Consider the following 19948-nt stretch of genomic DNA (forward strand, 5'->3'; position numbering starts at 1 on the left):
TACAAAAGTGGATCTATTGTGACATTTTGATACAAGCAAAACTGTATTATCTGCACTATTATTTACCTACTGGTACTTCGTTTTATTATTGGCTTGTTAAAAGTTAATTTTTTACCATATGTAAGTTGACAGAATCATAGGAACCATGTCTTGAGGGGTAAATCAAACACAAATGAATAAATCCTTAATGATTTTGTTGTGCAAAAAAGTATGATATTGTGTCTTAAACAGTTTTCATTTTCCACTCAATTGTGTAATTGCAAGGGAAGTAAACTAATAGATCTCTACTTATAAGTACTAGCCCAAGGCAAGAGTTGTCATTCTTTGTGGATCACAACTTTAAATTAAAAATTAAAACTTCTGTTATTGATATTAACAAAACTATCATAAACTTCACATTTGTGAAATCATTTTTGGTTATTTCAAGGACTTGGAAATTAATTTCTAGACTTTATTTAATGTAATTCTATCATTGAAAATTTTAGGGCCTATCTCTAAACATTACAAAATTTGCAATTTTTAATTAATTTGGTGTATACTAAACAGAAATTGAATTTTTACATCAATCTTCAAACTACAAAAGTCGAAGAGATTCATTCGGAAAAAAGTATGATCCCGTAATTACGAGATAGCATTATCATAAGACAATTACCCTTATCACATTACATTAAGATCTATACTCGTTATGACAGCTTCATGTCTCGTTTTTACGAGAAAACATTTCGTAATAACAATCTATATCGTTATTACAAATAAAATCGTTCTTATCGCGTAATTGCGAGATATTCTAGCATTATTACAAGAAACTTGCCCGTAAACCCGTGTTACATAACTACGAGATCTTTACATGACGACTTCGTATCTCAGTTTCACAAGAAAATATTTCGTTATTACAATAAATAAAATAGTAAATATTATAGAAGAAAAATGTATCGTCATAATAAGATCATTACAGAAAATTTTCGCTGATTCCGAAACGTGTGGTAAAACTTGAGGACATTCGACTTCTTTTTCTTTGTCCTTGTAATAGAAAGGTGACTGCACATTTCTTGGTAAGACTTTAACAGATGTCTGTTATGGCCAAAAACAGAAAATAAATAATTTTACACGAACACTGCATAAGAAATATGGGTATGCAGCATTTAGTGGGTTTTTTTTTTTTTTTTCTTTTTTCGTTTTTTTTATGTGGAATCTGCCATTTAATTAAAGTGTGTTCAGTGCATGAATTTCTGTTAAATCAGGGTATTCACGTGTTTAACTCGGATAAGAACGAAAATTTGATCGCTTTTTGAAACGTAGCTAGTTTAAGCATAAAGATTTGATTTCATGGCCTAAAAAGATAGGATCCAACGTTATAACAAGATGGCCATAATTTTCGTTATAACGCTTCTGTCAAACTATTTTCGAAAACTGGCAAGCGTATTCAGAAATTTGGGCTGAGCGAAAATACTGCCGTAACTCCTTCTTTATTTAAAGGTGCAAAATAAAGACAAATGAATTGAAATAAATATTTAAACAAGACTTCACATTTTGAAATATACTACTAAACATACGATAGCCGTGCAATATTCCCTTGAAATCAACACAATGTCGTTTATCAAATGATTGTTTCTGTATTTTCTTAGACTGACATGGGTGGTCATTTTGTCCTACTTTCGTGTTTATCACGTAATCGGTCGGAAATTCTTCGGGATCACGTGATTTTAAAATTAATTCAAACGAATATCCGTTTAAAGACGCGCGACAAAATAACTGTATTTCCATTATGGTAATTATACACGATTTGCATGAAAAATATGAGATGTGCAAATTTTTAGTTTCAAATTGACAGTGACATATATTAGGCCAAGACAATGTGTTTAATGTCTAAAATTTTATTGAATTAATGTAGCCATATGCACATGAATCAGTGTATTTAGGTAAATTTCAATTACATTTTGTTTCTACAGTGTAAGATAGTTATTCACTTCTATTCTTAAAACTATGCTGAAAAGAGATTAACTGAAACAGTTTGCAGACGAAGTTGTGCAAACACTTCTATTCGGAAAGGGCCTAAATTGTCCTCTATAGCTGTATAATACCTGTATCATAAAAATGATTTTCATGAAGTTTTTGTGAGTTACAAAAATGTTCCTGTGCTAAGTTTGTAAAAATCACGTTATCGTTTGGGCATATAATATATGTTGCATCTATTTATAAATTAGAGTCTCGTTTCGAAGGATTCTTCCGAAAAATTCCGAAGATGCGCGACGGGTTCGTAAGCAGTCGGAAAACATACTTTCGGTTTGAAATTGGCATTTTTTGTTTGTTTATTTGTTGGTTATTCTTGAACATATTCATGACTACTTGGTCAGATCTGATGCAGTGGGTCATATTTTCAGTAAATAGGAAGTCTCAGCTACAAACTCTCGTTTTCATATAATACTTGCTCGGGTGTAAGTAGTGGACCTTTAATAGGGGTTAGGACAGTATTGTAGGCATTTACCTAGAGCATTTTATTTTCAAGGGAAATAATTGTGGTCTGACTGTATTATTTTGAAAATCACAGTTGAGATTTTTTTATGTGTGCACCGGTACAGTTTTGCGGGGAAGCGAAAGTTGCTGGAATTTTGTCTTCTTCAAAAAACAAGGTAAGTTGACAGTTTTTGTTGAAATATATATCTGATAGCTGACACATAGGAGAATGTTTTGGTTTATATCCATCTTACAGATTTTTTTGAAAATGAAGAGAAACAGGGGGAATTCTGTAAATTTCTTCTTATATGCAAATGAGCTGAAAATGTATTGAAATGACTAGATCGGAAGTGTTTGCCTTTCCAGTAAGTTTTTCCTTACCTTTGACGATAGTTATTAAAAAGTATAGATATCAACCTCTTTGCTGATATTAGTACATAAAAATTTCAGCCTGTGAATAGCTGTGGAAATTCGGGACTTCCTTTTCTTGAAGATATAAATAGATCTAAGCTATATTTAGACTAAAGATTTTTTCAGTATAACAGCATGTAGAGAACCCTTACATACAGTCATATATTTTTGATACTGCAAGGAAATATAATGCATTTTTCAAGTGCTTGCTGTTTCTTATGTTGTGCTTACTTGATATAGGTCATTGTCAATGTCAACTATCATTATACTGACTTTTGAATTTTTTTTTTCTAAATTACCTCCGTTATATATGCATTTTCTTCATTCATTTTATTGATAATTACTTCCCTTAATTCTCAGATTGCATTTCATTAACTCCCTTTATTTAACATGAAAAATTCTCTTGTGTAATGATTATTTGTATATTTCACTTACAGTGTCTGATACATGTAGTTGCAGTCTGTCTTTGGAAGCTGTAGAAATAATAAGAAAGAGGCTGCCATAGTGGTATAGTTTGTTATATATGAAGTTTATTGATGGCATTCATGATATCATTAAAGTACAACATACCTTTATTTTCTGACAACCGCCGTTACATGACTGAAATACTGTTGAAAAACGGCGTTAAACCCAAAACAAACAAAATTTTCTGACAGGCATGTGTTATTACATTTGAACAGGGACTGTTTTATAATCAGGTTCATGATACTTTTTTTAATATACATTGTATACAATAGTTGCAGTTTTTTCTTCAATATTAATTGCAGCTTTATAAATTAGAACACTTCCGGTTCATGTTTGATATAGTTTATTAACGATTATAATTTTAATCATAAATTGAGTTATGAGATATTTTATTAATTTTAATATATTTAGATTAATAAATGTAAAAAGTCTGTATTAAATGTGCGGGTCATCATTTGTACAAAAATAAAGAAAAAAAATGTTGTATAATTTTCATTTTCAGTTTTGGTAGGGAAAAGTTTGAGTATGTACAGTTGTTTGACCTGTCTTACCCTGTGGCAGTCCAAGAAGATGTTACCATTATGAAAAACTGCAGGAGGTATTATGCTTTTGTATGTTAAACAAAGGTCTCAAAGCATTTATATGCTGTATGACTACATGCTTGCTTCTGAAATAATTGTACAAGACAGCTATGACCGACATTCCTGACAAGATGTGAACCTTCTGGACTTTATGTCAGCCTGTCATAAACTTTTTTTTTCTGTAGCTTTGTGTATCCCTCAATTTACTAAGTACATATCTCCATTCAAAATAATGATAATAGATATGGTTTAGTAATAAATGTGTGATAGCTTTGTAATGTCAACATTTTAAAAATAGAATAAACATGTAATTTGATAATAAATATTGAAATACAAATTTCAGTATATTGCATCAGTCAGCAAAAACATGAAGTACATTTGTTTCTTTGTATTAAGATAATTAAAACAATTATATTCAAATGCTTTGACACTGATCTTATGTTGATTTCCTAGAATGTGTGTGGATAATGTTTTACAATATTTCAGAACTTGAAGACAATGGTTAGTGCAGAAGGGACATAAAAGTTATGATAAAAGTAACAGATATAAAAAGGTAAACTATTGTGATAAAAAGAGTACATGGCCAGTGCTGCACATCACAAAGGCAACATTTAAATTTGATTTTTTGCCACTTACAAGTTCTGTAAAGCTGATTTTGCAATATATATGAAATGATTAGGACTAATTTTTTTTTACTGTGACCTGTTTTCGCATGATTTTGTCAGGACTGACAACTTGTTCATTGGAATAAAATAGTTAAAGGCGGCATTGTGTCACATAAAAATATGTCTGCATATTTGCCTAACATTAAATGTCAAATTGTAAACAAGGAAATTCTAAATTTGGAAAATCTTTTGTTGTTCTTCTTCATTTAGCTCATTTGAAGGAGATGAAGTTTGAAGCAAATTTCACAGTACAATCTCTCCAGAGTAGCTCACTCTGAAGCAAAATCCTCTCTATAACAACATCATGAGAATTTCACTAAGCTGAAATATAACTATCAAATTTACTTCTCCAGAACAACAACCTCAACATAACTAAAATATTTGTATATCCCACAGGGTGTTGTTTACAAAGGTTGCACTGTACTTATACATGTAATATCTATTATTTTCAAATGCTTTAAGAAAAACAACACTTTCAACAAGGGGAAAAGTGAACATCTATTACTCATGAGGTGAAGTTTTGGCAGTTCTCAAGTTCATTGTTTTTGCATGCTATATAAAAACACTTTAGGTAGTTTATCATTATTACATCATATACTAATCAGAGGTTGTGTATTGTTGTTGGAGCTTTTAGGTGAGATCATAGGTGACCATCATCAGATTTATCTGCTTATTGTTTTCACCATTTTATTGAATATGTACATTGAATGTTATAAAGTATGCAATCTTTTCAGACAGTCCTATTATATAACTTGTCATTTAGTGAATCTAAGTATATGTAAAATTTAAATAAAGCAACAAGCCAAGTAGCAACACAATCTTGCTGCTTAAAACAGGTAATTCCTTAGAGGTCTAACTAAACTAAAGGAACCAGCGTGGGAGCCATCTGGTCTAGTCGCGTAATGGCTGCCAGGTATTTGAACACTAATTTTTCACTTGGCATGGCAACAGAGGTCTAAATTGAGGCTAGTTTTAGTTTAAATTTCATTGTGGATGTATTGTTGACATTTTGGTAGGAAATATGGGAGAGCAGGTTGTATTTGGTGAAGTCAAGCTCAGTTTTAGTATGAGTAGTACTTCCAGGTCACAGCATTGTGATTTTGATGTCAGTTTACAGTAAGTAAATGTGACCAGAGAAATCTCTCTTAGAAGATACATGACCCCTACTTTTCTCTTCATTTTATATCAGTTTTATCATAACTCTTTACAATGAGGTAAGGATTTGTTCTCTGAAATGGGTCTAACTATGTTTGGTAGCTCTTTGAAAAAGGTCAGTTTTATATAGAATATATAGGGAAAACTATTTAGGCTATTGTGACCTATAAGAAAATGTGGACAAAAATTGAGATTTGTCCAGATATTAATATAAATGAACTAGTTTGGTCAGATTTTGGTAAAAAATGAGCATTTCATTGAAATTTTGCTGCAAAAATTGATAAAAACCCCAAAAAATCACGTTTTCACTGTTTTGGGGGTATTTTTTAAAAAAAATGCAAATTTGCACTCTAAATTATGCCCATCTATACCTATCAGAGGGGACATTTGGTATATTTCAAAGTGTTAATGTGTAATTTGCTTGCAAATTATGGTGAAAATTTATGAAATAGGGCAAAAACCAGCTCTGGCTAGAACAACTGGTTAAAAATTATGTCGCAACATCAGTTTTGAAGGAAAATTGGTGCAGGGACCCGCGTTACTCAAAATGCCATAAAACCTGGAAAACTGATTTAATCAAGCTGAAACTTGGTATTTTTCATGCAGATGTGTTACTGGTACTATACAAATGAAATTGAAACTATTACAGAAAACGTTTTTCTTATAGGCCTAACTAAACAAAAGGAACCAGCGTGGGAGCCATCTGGTCTAGTCGCGTAATGGCTGCCAGGTATTTGAACACTAATTTTTCACTTGGCATGGCAACAGAGGTCTAAATTGAGGCTAGTTTTTGTTTAAATTTCATTGTGGATGTATTGTTGACATTTTGGTAGGAAATATGGGAGAGCAGGTTGTATTTGGTGAAGTCAAGCTCAGTTTTAGTATGAGTAGTACTTCCAGGTCACAGCATTGTGATTTTGATGTCAGTTTACAGTAAGTAAATGTGACCAGAGAAATCTCTCTTGGAAGATACATGACCCCTACTTTTCTCTTCATTTTATATCAGTTTTATCATAACTCTTTACAATGAGGTAAGGATTTGTTCTCTGAAATGGGTCTAGTTATGTTTGGTATCTCTTTGAAAAAGGTCAGTTTTATATAGAATATATAGGGAAAACTATTTAGGCTATTCTGACCTAGACAAGTTGAAATTAGACAAAATGTCAATTTGTAGAGTTACCTGACTTGCTGCTTGATAATATATTTCTAAGATTAGAATATCTGCAAATGTCTAAAATGATGTTATAATTGTTTTAAAAAATATCATGTTGTATTCTATTTATGTAATAAAGGTTTACATTTGTATTTCCAGAAGTGCTACAAGTGTGTTGTCATGTGAAATGGACTTTACCCCAATTGTGCTGCATGATGTATATTCAAGTGCGAGACAGCCATGCACCAGCTGTAAACTGAGATGGACCCATATAATAAATATGTTGACCTTTCTATGTATTATCATCTGTACAGAATGCGTTCATGACAAGACTGTATACATTATATTGTTAAATCATTTTTTATTTCCATTATTGCATGCATGTAAGAAGCAAGCATTTAACAATTGCATTCATAGAAATGTTAAAATGTGATCAATCTAATTTAAAGAAAAACATTTAATTGGACTTTTTAAGTTTCATTATGTTTCATAGTATTTGTGGTAGAGAATGACCCAGTCATTCAGCAACTTATACTGTCTGTGTGTCATTTCTTGTATGTTATAGTTTTCTTAATAATACATTAAATGTCAAAGTTATGGTAAGATGAACTCATTCATCACTTGTAGTTTTATGTTAAAGAAGTTCGACATTTTATCATAAGTTAATTAATATTCTATTTAACCAGATTTGTCACATATTTTCATATAAACATTTGTATAATACAGTCTAATCTAATCTAGAAATGATGTTCCACAATTTTTCAGTTATATTTTATGTTGATATTTTATGTTGTTTTCATGTCTCAACATATAATTACTAACATCAAAGAAACTTAAGTATTTTACAATTTGGTTGGTATAAATGGTTGTTTTGTTGATATATTTTATTTATTTCCATCCAGGGGAATAAAGAAATATACATTTTAAAATATCTCATCATTCCAGATAAGTACACTACATAATCAAGATAAAAGAAATAAGAAAAAAATATGTTGGTGGAATTTTATTTTCAAAAATTTGATATACAGTCTTTGTAGTATTTACTTCTTTAGATATGTTGGACTGAAATGGGAATAACAACATACTTTAAATTTTTGTAGTCATAAGTTAATATGGGAATTATTAACTTAACTTAACTTAAAAAGATTTTATCTCACTGTTATGCCATCTGAGCTTTAATATTTTTCAACATTGTCATTGGCAACAAGGCTCAAAATTATTTGTTGTGTATATCTTGCATTCATGTGTGATAAATGTTTTTATGGTATTATTTGATATAATTTATGCTTTTCATCTTACCATGGATTAAAAAAAAATATAAATTTATTTGTCTGATAATTAAGGTAAATATACTGACTGATTAAACTGCAATATAAGAAAGCTTATTTGAGATAAAGGGAGGTGATTCCATAAAAAAATATGTAGAATGTAGATGATAAATATAATGAAGGGAGGTAATAAAATATTGTGAAGTTAATAGTCTTCATTTCTTTGATGAGCTAATTAATTGTTTTACATTTTGGTTTATTAACTACAAGTATGACCTAACATGTGTACCTGTCCTGAAGGAAAATAAAAAAGGTTGTTTGATGTCCTCGTACTGTTAAGTTGTTCCTGTATTTGTTACATTCCATGTCTGAATGAAATGAAGAAACAGACTTTAAGGGTATCCCAGGAAAATATCTAAGTTTATCTTTATATCAGCAAATTTGATGAGATAGTCATTCAGGAGTTGTCTATCCTATTTCCAAAAATGCTATGTGGACTAAATTTTTTGGAGTAAATATCTCTTTTAAAAAATAACACACAGCATTTTAATATTGTATATATATTATCTGATGCACTTAGCAATATATATTTGGAGTCTAAATGTTAAAAATTCCGGTTTTAATTGTTTAGTTACAATGTCTAAGTATTGCGCTCAACCCTCGTGTATATACATTCAGGGAACATTTGATGTGGCACTGGCGGTCAAGCCTTTAGACAAATCTAAATAACTTTGGAAGGAACGTTTCTGTAAATTTATTTCAAAGTAAGACCAGTGTTTTAGGAAACATTCTTTGAAGATTCTTCTATTTTTCATCTTTGGTGGACATGGTTTTCACAAAGTAAAAAATCACCAAAGGGTTATTTGCATAATACATAAAACAAGAGCTGTCACAGGAGACAGCGCGCTGGACTATTTCGATGCTGGATAGTGAAACTGGGCACATCTGAGGAAGCTGGAGCTGTCACTGGAGTGTTTAATAATATATTGCACAATAGCTTGAGTCTGTGTCAAAAATATTAAGTTATAAGAGAGACAAAGATAAAGTGTATCAAAACACTAAATAAGTATAATTCTAAGCAAAAAGGGGCATAATTCATAAAATAGTGGTGCAAGAGCTATACACCTTGTGCCATATGATGTGGGTGATGATGTGGAACAACTACTTCAAGTTTGAATCAAATCCATTTAGTAATTACTAAAATATAGTGAAAATGCATCAAAATTAACCTTAAATTCTAAGTAAAAGGGGGCATAATTCATGAAAAATTGGTGCCAGAGTTATGCACCTTGTGTCATATGATGTCGGCGGTAACTTGAAGGTGGAACAACTATTTTAATTTGAATCAAATCCATTTAGTAATTATAACTGAGACAGAGTGAAAGTGCATCAAAACTTAACCTGAAATTCTTAAGTACAAGAGGGTCATTATGACCCTAGATCGCTCACCTGAGTAATATTATTTCTTTATTTCAGTCTCATAATATGAGCTACATATATTAAATGTCAAACTGATGCTAAAATATAAAGAAAGTAGGTCAGTAGGTCACACTCATAGTCACTGAATCAATTTTAAGATCAGTGTGCAAAACTGAACATGTCACTCAAACTTCAAGACTGCATCTTAAAAAACAAGAAAGTAGGTCAGGGCAGGGCCTCTTTTCACCCGAGGGGCATAATTCAAACAATCTTGTTAGAAATCAACTAGGCAATGATACATACCAAATATCAAAGGCTTAGGCCTTGAACTTTCAGACAAGAAGATTTTTAAATTTTTTTTCCTATATAAGTCTATGTGAAACTTGGGACACCCTGGTGGGGCCTCTTTTCAACTAAGGGGCATAATTTGAATAATCTTGGTATAGACGACCACTAAGCAATGTAACATACCAAATACCAAAAGTTTAGGCCTTTCAGTTCCATACAAGAAGATTTTTAAAGTTTTTCCTATATACATATGTTTAAAACTATGGACCCCCCCCCCCCCCCCCGCCCCCCCAGGAAATGGCCTCTTTTCACCCCAGGGTAATAATTTGAACAATCTTGGTAGAGGACCACAAGGCAATGCTACATATAAAACACCAAAGGCCTAGGTCTTTTGGTTTCAGACAAGAAGATTTTTAAAGTTTTTACCTATACAAGTCTATTTAAACCATGTGACCCCGGCCTGAGCGGGCGAATATTTGACCCTAGGGGGATAATTGAACAAACTTGGTAAAGGACCAATAAATGATGCTACATACCAAATATCAAAGCCCTAGGTCCTGCGGTTTTGGACAATAAGAGTTTTTCCCTATATAAGTCTATATAAACCATTAATTTGACCCCCGGGGCGGGGCATATTTAACCCTAGGGGGACAATTTGAACAATCTCAGTAGAGGACCACTAGATGATGTTACATAAAAAATATCAAAGCCCTAAGCCCAGTGATTATGGTCAAGAAAATATTCAAAGTTTTTCCTATATAAGTCTATGTAAACTATATGACCCCCAGGGCGGGGCCATATTTGACCCTAGAGGGATAATTTGAACTAACTTGGCAGAGGACCATTAGATGATGCCATATACCAAATATCAGTTTTTCCTTTCGGTTGCCATGGCAACCAGAGTTCTGCATGGATTTCAATTCTTTGGGCAATTTTGATAGGGGGAAGCCAAGGATCATTTCTGTGAAGTTTAGTGTAAATCTGCCAAGCGGTTTTGAAGAAGAAGATTATTGAAATTTACAATATAGCCATATAGGGAAAATAAACCCCGTCCCCTGGCGGCCATGTTTTTACCAATATAAAATGGCTTAGGCAATTTTGGTAGAAGGTCACGTAGAGATCATTTCTACAAAATATTTTTGAAATCCGGCCAACAGTTTCTGACAAGAAGATTTTCAAAGCTTTTCCTTCCATGGCAACCAGAGTTCTGCATGGAATTAAATTCTTTGGGCAATTTTGAAAGGGGGCCACCCAAGGATCATTCCTGTGAAGTTTGGTGTAAATCTGCCCAGCGGTTCTGAAGAAGATTTTTTTACAAATTGTTGTCACACGACGCACGACGGACGACGCACGACGGACATCAAGTGGTCACAAAAGTTCAACTTGTCACTACGTGACAGGTGAGCTAAAAAGAGGGATAATTCATGAAATATTGGTGTGATAGGCATGGCCCTTGTACCATATGATGTGGGTGATAATGAAAAATAACTATTTTAAGTTTGAAACAAATACATCGAGTAATTACAGAGACATGGAGAAAAAAAGAGAAAGTGTAAAAAAAAACTTTAACCAAGGTGGGGACGCGGAAGGACGCCGACGCCGACATCAGGCTGAGTAGGATAGCTCTCCATATACCTCGTATAGCCGAGCTAAAAACATCTATAGTTTACTAATGTTGAATAATCAAAGGACAATGACTTTGTGTTAAATCATCCGACCGGTACATCAAGACAATACGCATACCTCCTCTTAAAAATATAGCTTCCAATGAAATTTCATTTAATTTCAGCAAGTGGTTGCTGACGAATACTTCGGATAAGAAATGGTACTAAATAGCATACTAATGTTGAATAATCAATGGGCCATAACCCAGTGAAAAAGCTTCCTCTTGGAAGTGAAGCATCCTATGAAGAATCGCTAAATTCCAGCAAGTGGTTGCTTTTCGGTTCAGTTTACAATTTCTATCCATTTCGACGTATATTTGTGAAATAAACCAGTTTGATAATAATGCATTCTAATTTCCGGTTCCGGTTCAGAATATATGTAAAATGACCTTTAAAGTTAGTTCCTCAAAAATGTTTATGATCTGAGTCTTTAAAACTTGTAAAAAACATGACTAAATGTGTGTGTGTGCGTCTTTTGGAATACACTGAAGAATTACATGGTTAAAGTATATATATGGCAGTATTTAAAGTACTAACAAGAGCTGTCAGAGGACAGCAACGCTCGACTATTCAACAGCCTTGTCAACTGAATGAATACAAAAGTTGAAAAAGGGGCATAATTTTGTAAAATGCGAAGTAGAGTTATTGAACCTCTGCACTGCATGTCATATCATGACAGTGAACAAGTGTGTTCAAGTTTCAATCCTTACCCATTAGTGGATACTGAGATATCAGCTTACATACAAAAACTTAACCAAAAATTTCTAAGTCAAAAAAGGGCATATTTTTTTTAAAAAGTAGAGTTATGGGACTTGCTTAGTGCATGTCAGATCATGACAGTGAACAAAAGTGTGTGAAGTTTTAATCCATTACCATTAGTAAGTACTGAGATACCAGCTTACATACAAAACCTTAACCAAAAATTTCTAAATCGAAAAAGGGGCATAATTTTGTAAAAATGCAAAATAGAGTTATGGAATCTGTGCAGTGCAAGTCAGTTTATCACAGTGAATAAGTGTGTGAAGTTTCAATCCATTCCCATGAGTGGTTACTGAGATACCAGCTTACATACAAAACCTTAACCAAAAATTCCAAAGTAGAAAAAGGGGCATAATTTTGTAAAAAAAGCAAAATAGAGTTATGGAACCTGTGCAATGTCAGTCAGTTTATCACATTGAATAAGTGTGTGAAGTTTCAATCCATTCCCACGAGTGGTTACCGAGATACCAGCTTACATACAAAACCTTAACCAAATCCGGACGCTGACGCCGACACCGACGCACGGGCGAGTCCAATAGCTCTACTATTCTATGAATAGTCGAGCTAAAACAGATTTACATTTAGAGAGAAATGTATGTACACGCAAACATTTGCATTAAACAAGTAAATTTCGGTCTGCTTAATCACATATATAGCCCATTAATAATCAAGATACATCAGTTTCGAAAATCAGCAAATCGAGGCAATATACAATTTATTTACATGTTTACTTATATATTGTGATCTAAACTCACAAACCTGTCGGTGCTGCTTTTAACAGCACTTTTCGTCTAAAATCATCTGACAAGAATACCATTAAAATCGTTTTATAAAATTATAGCTGGAAATATGTTCAGGCTACGTAGAACCCATGTAAGTAAAAATCAAAATTTCACTTGGTCATTACCAGAAGTTTCATCTTAATGATCATTTTCCGTACAACTGAATAAACAAGAGCACCGCCTTGCGGGTGCTGACGCTCGTCTGATTTTTTTTTTTTTTTGTATAATAGAAATATTGTCCTACCCATGATTTTCTAAGTCTAAAAAGCGCCATCATTCTTGCAAAAAGCAGGACAGAGTTATGTTTCTTGATATACAGCGTCCGCTTATGACGGTGAAAAACTGTTGAAAGTTTTAAAGCAATAGCTTTGATAGTTGATGAGAAAAGCTGACTTAAACATAATACTCAACCATGAAAACAGATTTTCTAAGTCAAAAAGGGGCAATAATTCTTGCAAAAAGCAGGATGGAGTTATGTTTCTTAATGTACAGGGTCAACTTATGATAGTGAACAAGTGTTGTAAGTTTCAAAGCAATAGCTTTGATAGTTTAGGAGAAAAAGTTGACCTAAACATAAAACTTAACCAAGAAATCTGATATTTTCTAAGTACAAAAATCTTGCAAAAAGCAGGATGGAGTTATGTTTCTTGCTGTACAGGGTCAGCTTATGATGGTAAACAAGTGTTCCAAAAAATCAGATGAGCTAAAAAGTATAAAAAATTAGGCAAACCAACAGAAATCATGTTTTAAAACTAACTTAATGCAATAAGTTAAATACTCAACAAAATTCCTAATTGGTCAGTTTATATTGTATTACTATTTTGTTAATAATGCATGTATTCACACGAAATTTCACATACCGACATTTGAACAGGTACTGCAGCTAATTATTGATTTATTTTTGGCGACTCACAGCCAAAGTAACCGCATTAGGCGTTTTGACTAACATTACATATTTTGCATGTGCTGGGCATGTGCACCAACATGCACGTGTTCGTGTACACTTTTGGCATCACTGACGAAAGTCCTGCTAGAAAAACACATATCATGGTGAAATTGACACAAAAGAAACGCGATCAAGCTGTCGGAATGTTGCTAGCCGGGACACATTTACGACACGTGTGTAATTATTTTTGCAATTTCAAAAGAATTTTGATATAATTTGTTTGTAGCTGTTACTTTAATGGTTATTTCCATTTTTAACCTTATTTCCGTTTACAAGAACCTTCAATCGTTGATTATCTACCATCCGCGCTCTTTTGGCAATTTAACCCAAGGACAATTCATTGAAGTGACCGATTTTGAGTTTTGTTGTAAAATTCCGACAGTCCGGGCGCGTTGCTCTTGTGCCAATTTCACAAAGATATGTGTTTTTCTAGTAGGACTTTCGTCAGTTATGCCAAAAATGTTCATTAACAAGTGCATATTGGTGCCCATGTCCTGCACGTGCAAAATATGCAATATTGGTCAAAACGCCTAATGCGGTTACGCTGACCGAAAGTCGGTCAAAAATAAATCAATAATTAGTTGCAGTACCTATTCAAATGTCGGTATGTGAAATTTCTTGTAAATACATGCATTATTAACAAAATAGTTATACAATATAAACTGACCAATTAGGAATTTGGAAAGAGTTTGATGCTACGACTTTGATTAACCGACACCTAAACAAATCAATCAGCTTAGGTCCGGTAACTGGACACATAGCCAAAATGCACGGGTCGTATTTTTTCCGTAGTTTAGCGGAAGCTTCCTAGCACGAAGATAAAAGTGCCCTCTGGTATAATAATGAGAGATGTTCACTATGATAATCTCATTGTGCTTAGCTGCATTTTGTGTGCTCGCATGTCTTAAATTCTGAAAGTTTTTCATGCGTACGAGTAAGCACCTGTCCACGAGCCACTCCAGTCCATATCATCAGCACATATACAATATAAACACATGGTCCCGGGATATTCACAAGCTAATACACCGTGCGATGCATGTCACATTGCAGCATGACAGAAAGCAAGATAATGTCACAGAATAATGAAGAAGTAACCATGCTATTAACTTAAAACAATTAAGCATGTATGAATGTCAGAAAGGAACACGTAAACATAAGATGCACAAATGGTCAAGTAATAATGGAAAATGGGATGTCAGAAGGAAGCATGTGAACATGAGAATCACAAATGCGTATTTATGAATCGCAAGATTGGATGTACGAAAGCACAATGCAGTTTATGCCCTAATTCTGTTCCATATCCCCATTGTTTTACCTATAACTTCCAGGTGTAACTTTGACCTTTCAGCTAATTTCTTGGTTTTGCTCGCGGTTCCTTATCTCATCGTGGTGATCACTTATACCAAGTTATTTTAAAATATTTTTATCGAAGAGGAGGACGCTGGATATCGGACAATTTTTGTCCCTCTTAATTCTTGACCTTTCAGCTTATGGCGTGGGTTTTGCATGCAGCATCTTGACTGATCATGGTTATCATTTAATAAACACCTACTGCACATTTGCGCAACACCATCGCACCTTCTCGCTTCGCCATTGCACTATCTTGTAACACTATCGTATCTTCGAATATTGCCCTTCGTCAATGCATGATCAAACGTCAGTTAAGTTTCCTCGTGAAATTTTGGCATTTAGTCAATGAACAAAAAAGCGATGATGGAAAACGAATGTGTAATGGTGACACGTGAAGAATACGATTCAAAATTTCAAAGTTATTACGAGCTTCGCCATTTTTTCGTTATAGACCATAATACCATATAAGGGAAATGCAAAACAATGCAGTTTTCTGAAGAAGTCTACCCTCGTACCCTCTTGACGGCACATTGATCGAACTCCTCGTAATTCACCTTTATCAGATTTAGTGAGGTCTCACCATTCGGCGGAGTTTCATCCAATTAAACACTTATAGAATGTTCTCTGGTAAGTGAGGACTTTAACAAACCGCGTACAGCATTTCGATGTGGGTCGTCAAGTAGCATAATGTCATTAGAAATTATAGTATCTCTATGCGCATGCGCTGCTAAGCCGCTTTTCTAACCGCTCTCGTATCTAGGAGTGTATTCGATTCGGTCATGCGGGAGTACACTAGTGTTACACTCGCGCATGCGCAGTTTACTGTCGAATCAAACAGGCTCGAGTCGGGTCGAGTTGAGCGTGAATATGATTTTTTATTAACCAAAACGACGCATCTACTTTAATTCGATAAATTTGCATTGTTTCTCAACACCAGCTTCGATGCAAATGTTAAACTTAATTTACAATCGGTATAGTTTGTGCTCAATGCTAATCTTTCGCTTTCCGCTGCTATGCCGCCATTTTGGATTAAGTCATACGCACATTTGCTCGACCTCACTCCCCATTGCGGGAGGAGTATGTTCTTGACCTGTGACTTCGACAATGGCGTTGCACTACTCGCGTTCGACTCTACCCGAATCGAACACACCCTAGTAGATATACATATTCGCGTCAAATGTGCGTGGGGTGGAGAACTTAGCAAAACCGTCTACATGAGCGAGCTGACCGCTTTAAACATAAATAAAGAAGGCAGTGCTTCCGAACAATTTATAACATTGAAAACCACGTTTGAAATAGTTCGATAAAATAATTAAGATAAATCTCCGTTGGTGACACATGCACGTGTTGCGTATCAGACTGCCAAAGTTAGTACGTGTTGCGTTTGTCCATTATTTGCAAGAATTCGCGAAAAATCATAAACAAACACTGTGCATATATATATATATATATATATATTAAAAAAGTCAGTAAAATCCTTGTGCAGGTATAAAATATATAAAAGTTCAATCTGTAAGGAATAAACAGCAGCAGACTTCTGTGTTTTACAATTATTTGAATTCTGAAAAACACATATCTTTGTGAAAGCGCTTGCAGTGAAGAATTAAAATACTTGTAAAACACAGAAGTCTGCTGCTGTTTATTCCTTACAAATTGAACTTTTATATATATATATAATAAAGACCAGAGCGGACATGTTTTTGGACCCCGAACGTCCACCCGCCCGCCACGGGTATTCACAATACGCCCCGCTCTTTCAGGGACGGGCGTATAAAAAGTAGGAAAAGCCGCAAATTACATAGATCTTGTGCAAAGAGTGATTACGTGTATCGTTCCATTGCGTTTTTACAGAAAATTATCCCCGGTTCGGTCAAAACCTCAGAGATAACTCAGAAACTAGAGGGAACGTAGACTAGACACATGTACATCGCTGGATAGAGCATTAAAATGCGCATAGACTGTGCTATAATAGAGTGAAATACATGCTATAGTTTTTACTAACCTTTGAAAATTGGTAAAAAACAAACATCCGCCATGCTGATTTCCGTGTTCCGTACATTCTAGGTCACGTGATTTCCCACACGGTCTACATTTTGACAAAACTATTTTTGAAATTGTTTACATTTTAGAAACTGAGTCACAGTAATCCTGATTAACGTGTATTAAATGAATAAACAAAACAAAAATAAAAATCAAGAATTATAAATAAATAATTCTAAAGTGTCTTCGGAATTAAATTCACATGGACGTACACTCACAGGTCACATTGTACGAAACGTCAATATGGCTCTCGTGTAATGGGAAACAAGAAACTACATTTGAAAAAAAATGCATGCTCTCCCCAACCCCCTCCAACCCCGATTAATTTGAATCGAAGTGGTAACTGATATGTAGTATCTGGGTAAATATTTGGTAAAATAATTTACAAACTATCTGTTATGGCCCAGATAGGTAAACGCCAGATGACCTTTGACCTCCGATTATGACTTTGATCTTTAAGTTAGGGGTCTGGGTGTTATGCATGACAAATTGTCTCAATCTGGACAACATCGTTAAATTTCGTGCAATGAAATATTAAAATCTTTTTGCGCATGGCAGAGTTATGTACAAGAAACTAGATGACCACGGGCAATATGTCGAGCCCGCCCTTTGACCCATAACTGTGAAATTGACCTTTGAGGTAGAGTCCGTGTCATCTTGTCAAACATTCATGGCAAATATAAACAAGATTCCTCAATGTATGTCCAAGTAAAGGGCCGGACAAGATCTGACATGACCATTGACCTCAAACTATGACCTTAACCTTTGAGATAGGATCCTGCGGTTTGAAAATGGCACTCTGCCTCACCGAGGTTACCATTTATGCCAAATATAAACAAGATTCCTCAATACATGTCAAAGTTAGGTACCGGACAAGATCTAACATGACCATTGACCTCCAACTGTGACCTTGACCTTTGAGATAGGATCCTGCGGTTTGAAAATGGCACTCTGTCTCACCGAGGTTACCATTCATGCCAAATATAAACAAGATTCCTCAATACATGTCAAAGTTAGGTACCGGACAAGATCTAACATGACAATTGACCTCCAACTGTGACCTTGACCTTTGCAATAAGAACCTGAAGTTTGCGCTTGACACTCCGTCTACCATTTATGCCAAATATAAACAATATTCCTTAATGCATGTCAAAGTTATGGGCCGGGCAAGATCTGACATGACCTTTGACCTCCAACTGTGAGCTTGACCTGTGAGATAGGAATCTGGGGTTCATGCATGACACTCCGTCTCACTGAGGTTAACATTCATGCCAAATATAAACAAGTTTGCTCGATGCATGTCAATGTTAAGGTATAAACAAGTCCGGACGGACGGGTGCACGCACTGACGCACGCACACACGTACATACACCGAACAGCAATTTTGACAACTATCAAGCGGGCTCAATAAAATTCTATTGAACTTAGACCTCCAAGTGTGATATTTCAGCTAGGGGTCTGGGTGTCGTGAACGACACATTGTCTCACTACGGAATACATTCGTGCCAAGTTTTATTAAAATTGCTTCAACATTGACAGAGGAATGGAACGGACAGAAACTCTGCTGACCTTGACCTATGATCTAGGATTATGCGTTTTGCGCATATAAACTTATAGGGAACATTTCTGCAAAGTAATATAACACTCCATTTCATGGATGGTCGAGTTACAAACTGGACAGGAAAAATAAACCCTCTTGGCCTTTGACCTCCAAGTGTGGCCTAGACCTTTGAGCTCGGAGTCTGGGACATTGTCTCTTTATTTGGAACAATTGTGAAAAGTAATATTAAAACCGTTTAATGGATGACAAAGTTACAGACCGGACACGAATTCGGAACAAACGATTTAACGAATGGACGGATGGGCGAAAGCCACAATTACTATATGACCCCTTGAGGAATTAAACCTCTCAAATTCTGAAGAAGAATAACATGTACGAGAAGTATGGCAGTGTGTCAACGTCGGTGTTCTCGTGCTTTATCTGAACAATCGGTGTAATCTGATCACCTCGGCCTTTATGCTTCGCAACAGTATTTACCGGAGAATACGGAAATACCCGATGTTTCACGATTGCATTCGTTGATGCTGAAAAATTAATTTTATGTTTATGTCCTAAGAACAGCTATCAGTAGAAAACATGCAATAAAACTAACATGACTAGTGTACCATAAGACGAAATTGACATACATGGCCGGCTTTCTTGTAACGTGTATTGACTATTGATCTTCGTACCATTATTTATTTAATCACCATAAAAATCATTATTGATATCAGAATATAGATATAAGAATATTATTTAATAGAGCTCGTAGTTTAACATATCAAATAATTGTTTTTTGACTGTGTGCCATATGATAAGGATAGATATGAGGAAAATTTATTTAAGTTTGAAAAAAATCATTATGTAATTACAATTGCAGAGCTGAAGTGAAAACTACACCAAAACTTAACCCAGAAATCCGGACACAGACGAGGACGCGGACGCCGACACAGGGATGAGTAGAATTGCCCTCTATATACTTAGTGTAGTTTATTTAAAAGATGCTTA

At 34.5% G+C, this 19948-nt stretch overlaps 1 long non-coding RNA gene across 1 annotated transcript; it reads left to right on the top strand.

Annotated features, from left to right (window-relative positions):
• Positions 1-2186: 2186 nt before the first annotated feature.
• LOC128558766 (uncharacterized) lies at positions 2187-8459 on the top strand. The gene is made up of 5 exons (XR_008371909.1): positions 2187-2630; positions 3303-3372; positions 3833-3928; positions 4398-4464; positions 7044-8459. It is a non-coding gene; the product is annotated as an uncharacterized LOC128558766 (long non-coding RNA).
• Positions 8460-19948: the final 11489 nt, after the last annotated feature.

Source organism: Mercenaria mercenaria, chromosome 7, assembly GCF_021730395.1.
Source record: "Mercenaria mercenaria strain notata chromosome 7, MADL_Memer_1, whole genome shotgun sequence".
Lineage (NCBI taxonomy): Eukaryota > Metazoa > Mollusca > Bivalvia > Venerida > Veneridae > Mercenaria > Mercenaria mercenaria.